Consider the following 6,027-nt stretch of genomic DNA (forward strand, 5'->3'; position numbering starts at 1 on the left):
AGTTACTATACATAGTATCGCTTGTAACATGCAATTTAAACACAACTACAGGATTATATACAAAAAGAAGATACAAAATTCATTGGAACAAAGGCAGCATTAGTGTTTACTAATCAGGTGATATCCCTCTTCATATTTATTAGTGAATCAAAGTCCTAATAAGCATTCAGCACAGCAGAAAAAGTAGGATATTCTCCAGGCTAATGGCTAATTAAGCAATAGTAAATGAGAAGGTAGGAGTTTATTATCTGCTTCAGCCCCCAAGAGACAGTGCAGAGTGTTAAAACTGTTCAACCTAGAGCCATTCTTTGACTCTTTGTTAGAAGGAAATCAGGGTTTTCTAGAAAAGACAACTGTAACTTATAGAGTAGATAATTAAAAATAAATCATATAAAAATAAAGTACTGCTTTTGCGAATGCAAGGGAGAACAGTTACAGAGGTTTTTTTTTTTAATCTAGAGGAACTGACAGCTCTGCTTCATTTGTTTCATGCTGGAATGCCAGTGCTCAAGATTCATGTCAGCCAACATGTGGATTAGATTTTTGGTCATTTCTATGATCTAAGATCTGGAAATTCATCTCTCTCATGCATCAAAATCTAGATATGTTTTACAAGAAACAGCTTTAAATGTGGACAGACCTGCATGAAAGAAAATAGTCAAATCTATACAAAAACACAGCATATAAAATATTTTTTTTCATAATCAAGCAAGTGTTTTTGATTTTATCTCCAATCTTAACTATGTTTCTTTTTAAAGAAATTCACGCAGTGTTAATACAATATGAAATGAATTTACATAAACAAAAATCAAGGCAAACTGGTAGCTTAAATAAAACATATTGCAGTGCTAGACAAAATAGTAGTGTGGGTTGTTAGGATTTTGAATGTGAAAGCAGTGAAGAATGGGTCTCCATACTGTACTAATTTGCTACAGTTTAAATGACCTAAATAAAGAATTCAATTCAAGGATTCAATAGAGGGCTTAGTCCACATATTTATTGAATCCAGGCCCTTTTTCTGCTGCCAAAATTTTCAGTGGTTATCTGAAGTTTAGACTACAGTCTTGTGATCCAAGATGGATTGGAAATAGGATATCTCTCTATAATAGGCAGGACTTCAGATCACTGGTGTTTCTGTACTTTAAAATACTAAAATGCACAGCCCAGGTCAAAGAGTGGGTTGATTGATTATATCAGATGTACAATTGGGAAATGGAAATCAAAGGCAAGTCGACTCATTATAATAGTCCTCCATACTCTGCTGTCACATGCATTCATCAGCTTAAAAATAAGCATCCATTATACAGCCATGAGCCTGGTGCCTATGTTCATTATAGCATTTGGAAGGGATGATGCAAGTAACCTAAACAGAACTGAAAAAAATCCCCAAACTGCTACTAAGCATTTGGGAAAGATGCTGTATGTTAAATTTTAGCCACTGTAAAGGTATCATTGTTGCTTATAATGCATTATGTGCGGTACCATCTCTGCATTTTTATATACTGCTTGGTTGTGTGATGACGCTGTACCCTTTTTCTTGCTGTGTTTCGGAATAGGAGACATCAACATGCACAGCGTGTAATAATGTCAAAGAGCTATTTCATGGTAAACGTTTGGTTTGAATTAGAGGCCAGCGGGGAGTAAGAACTCTCACACACTCTTCCAGCTTCTCTTTGTTCCTCAGCGCTCCAAAGTACAGTAGACCCTCCAGCCCCTTTCATGCTCCCTCCCATTCTATTCATGGGTCTTCCCTCCCCTCTCTCCTTGCTTTTAAGGTAACACAGTGAACAAATCGATGACCTGTCCATCTCAACCTATAAGTCTGAAAAAATGTCTGGATGAGAATTCTATTGCTCAATAAAGCTCCCCCCCTCAAAAAGGGGCTTAGATATGAGAAGGTAAATATTTGTACAGCATTCACTTATATGTCTAGATATTCTCCGTATTGTCATTTATATGGATTCAAATAAACCATGTGAAGACTGGAAGGTTCTGCAGTTTTACATTTGCATAAATAAACTGGACACATGCAAAAGCCCATCACTGCACCCCTTTTCATCCGCATTTTTATCTTGAATACTGACCATGTGATCCACAGAGATCTCTCATAGCCCGGAATAAGCAATGCTGATTTTCACAGATGAAAAGAACTACAGGAAATCTCAATAATTTAAAAGCAGTGGAAATTTTGACTTTTTTAGACCATTTGAATATAGAATAATTAGAAAAAGAACATTAGCGTAATACAGTTTATTTTGATATTCATAATTTTCTAAATAAGGCTATTTTAGCACTGCATACTATGAATTCATCAATATCTAGGAAAAAATACTCTAAAAGTCTCTAAAATGGCCTTGACCAAAGCTGAGCTTTAAATTAGTAAATACATGCAGTACAGTAAATAGCTGAAGCCCATTTCTGTCATGTATCACCTTCAAAATTTATACTTCAGCATTTTTATTTTTTTGTATTTTCAGGTCTATTAATAAACATTCTTCTGCATGTAAAGCTCCAGGCAGATCACTGCCTGATAATTTCTTCTAAGCAATGTATAAATATATATCTTGTCGTTTATTTGCTTCACTTTCACTTGAAGCAACTTCTCTGAAAATAATATGGCATTTTTTCCTAAGTTATGGTCAAGGATGTTTCCTTTAACTTATCACATTGAGAAATGCCACTGACAGAAATGTTTTCAGGCTATTTGCTGAGAAAACTAGCATAAGCTCCTTATCAGAAAATATTAAGTTTATGCCGAAAGGTGAACTGTTCTGTCAGTTGCTCGGGCCATTTGAAATTCCTGCTTCATTGTGACAGGTCAGTGCACAAAACTTGCTGGCAGACTGAGGTCGGCTCACACATAAGCTAGAGCCTTCAGCTACATGTGACTGTAGGTAGCAAGTTACAAGCTCAGAGCCTTAGCTTAACCTTTTGTTATTAAAAGGATTGTGCAAATGTTAAAATTTGTCACCAAGCCTCAATCCAGCCTATACACAGTAGTATGTGACATCTTTATCATCATTTATTAATTGTGTATTACCAGTCCCATATGGGCAAGATTTTTGGCAAATGAACACTTTTTTAAAATTGAGTGACTTTTTTATTGTGATATTTTTACAAACTTATAACAGGCTAAACTATGGATGTTTTTGTTTCAGAATCAAACTGCTGTTCATATTCTTTTTCAGTTTCTTTCAAAAATAAATGTGCCCAAACACAGAAAGTATTTTCATGATTAAAATACATAACTAATGACAATCACATTATACCATACAGCACATCACACACTATATACTTTACCACATGCAATACACCACAATGAAGCTATATCTTCTCACAGTATTATTGCAGTCCCCAGAATACAGTATGTCATATTTCCTCAAAATTTACATTGACTCAAATCCTGTGTAATCTTATCTTATGGTCATTTCTAAGTGTGCATTGCATTTTAAACTTAACATTTTGAAAGTCAGTCGCAGAGTACCAGTAGTTTATGGAAGCCAGTTTGAAGAACAAACAAAAAAGAAACAGGAATGGTTAGCTCAAAATCATTGAACTTTGAGATACTAAGAACATCAGACTAGCCAAAACATAATATTACCCATAAAGCGAGCTCAAGTAGGAGCATCCTCTCTATAGTTGAAATCAGTTCTGTAATAATAAAGAACAACCTAATACTTCTTGAATTCCATAACTGACTGTTTGCAAACTCTTCATGAAAAGAAATATATTGTGAAGTGGTGTTGTGCAGTGGCAGAGAGGCAGAATAGGAACTCATGCGGTCTGGCACATCAGGAATGGTACAGGAACTTCCAGTAATATATACTGTACAGTAGGTCTACTCTATGTTTCTGTTCATTTTGAGAGATTTAATTTCCACTGAAGTACAGCACTGTGAGTTCAATGATTTTAGGAAATAGAAAGGTTAGCCATTCTGCCAGTAAATTGAAGCTGGCTGTTTTTACCTAACGACAGTTTTTCAAGACTCTAAATGCAAGTGAACATGCTGCTTTATTAATGCCCTCCACCCCTCTGCTAGAGGATAACAAGTGTGGCATGTTTAGGTAAGCATGTTTCTTATAAAGATAGAAAAGATACAAAAAATACAGGTACAGTACACCTCCTGTACATATATACTACTTACAGTATTATAATTACTAACCACCCTCTACAATTTTAAATACATTTTGCTACCAGTCAATTAACAATATGGTATTCACTAAAAACACAAGTACCAATTATGTCTTCTCATTTAAACAGTATAAAGACTGTATTAAAAGTTATAACATATGGTATGTGCAAATACAGTGCCTGACAGATTATCTTTGATATACTGTACAACAACTTAAAAAACAACAATTTAAATTCTCATACAATACTTAAGAGACAATTATTACAAAAATAGTATTAATGTTGTTAATATTATTAAAATGACAACAATATTAACCCCATAAACATACTGTATTAGTTGTATAGCACCCCCAATTCCAAACATACACAACATTAATGCATTTGTTTAGCAGCACTTTGGGGGTGTAAACCCTTACATAACCTATCATTGCGGACCATTGCATACTTTACTGGAATACAAAATAAATCTGTACCTGTACATATAAAAATGTATTTCTAAAAAATGAATTACAAAGTCTGTTTACATTAGGCAAAGCATATCCATCTTAAGATAAGATTATAAATATACTGTAATATAAACAATAAGTCAAATGTACTATCATCACCTAGCAGATTCTAATCCGTTATTCAGGTGTGATGAAGTAATTCTTCAGTAGGGCAGCATATGGTAAAAGTTAATGAAACAGCAGCAACATCAGATCAAGCGGAATATTGAAAGTGTGCAGCTATAAATCCTCATATCCCAACCTCCCACATAGTCAAGTAAGGTCAAATGTTGCTTTAACCCCAGAAACACAGACGTCAAACCAAACACTAATTTAACAATGCTGTTCACTTTTTATCTTGTTTTTTAGCATTTTTCCTAGAGTGTGATTACCTACATGAAAGCAAAATTGACTGGTGTTTATACTAGAATATGGGAGCTAGAAAAGGTGTTGTTCTCAAAACTTATTTTTGCCCTTGAAGTTCAGATTTACAGTATGTATTAAAAGTTGGTAGAGTAACAATGACAGATTAACTTGGCAAATTGAACAAAATACTTCAACCACTGACTGAATGGATTCCTACACATATCGGAGCAGTTGCCAATTCTTGAAACTTATTCTTTTCCATTTTTTATTAGATTTCTGAACACAAATTTCCAGGGCTTACTGAAATCAATAATATAAGTAAATTGTACGTAAGCAATATGTATATGCAATATATATATATGTATATGCTGTATATGCTGAGAGTCTTTTAAAAGGCAACAATTGAGTATTGTAACCAATAGCAATTTTTATAATATCAGTGCTCTTGACTGTATTTCTGTGGTCCAGTTACACAGTCCATCTCTGACTGTCTTCCAACCTGACATTGTTATTTAATGGTTTTAAGAGCCCAACGTACCTACATGTAAGCTAAGAGACACATCACTGCTGAATATTTTGGACCTTGCCCTCTATTTATGGAATTTGTTTTTCCTCTGACATCTCAGTCTTAAAACGCTCTTAGAACCTCTCTTTTATTTGCAAAGAAGTATTACATGAGATCATTGAAAGACTTGAAAATTCTAGATTCACACCATTCTGTACATATTTTATTTAAAAATTAATCTGGCTTTAAAGGACAGAATTAATCCAATTCACACATCATTTTCTTAACTATTGTTGTCTTTCTGGCATTTTATGTACTTTTTATCTGAACTAAAAGTCTGTAGTGCATATCTCAATTGTGATGACATATGAAACACATATCTTAAAGCTACACTTTCATTAACACATTTAATAAAATGATAAACTACGGTAAAGCATTTAGGAATAAACATGCAATTAAGATGAAGTAATATGCATAGCTATTGGCTGTCCTGAAACTGTGCAACCCTGGTTACATTTCTTTCCAGGTATATTAGTAATT

General features: G+C 34.0%; 1 non-coding gene across 1 annotated transcript; it reads right to left on the reverse strand.

The window, feature by feature from the left end:
• Window positions 1-5,599: 5,599 nt before the first annotated feature.
• LOC148820074 (small nucleolar RNA SNORD36) lies at window positions 5,600-5,671 on the reverse strand. Its single transcript, XR_016094253.1, has one exon. It is a non-coding gene; the product is annotated as a small nucleolar RNA SNORD36 (small nucleolar RNA).
• Window positions 5,672-6,027: the final 356 nt, after the last annotated feature.

This window comes from Atractosteus spatula, chromosome 15 (assembly GCF_055471065.1).
Source record: "Atractosteus spatula isolate fAtrSpa1 chromosome 15, fAtrSpa1.hap1, whole genome shotgun sequence".
Lineage (NCBI taxonomy): Eukaryota > Metazoa > Chordata > Actinopteri > Semionotiformes > Lepisosteidae > Atractosteus > Atractosteus spatula.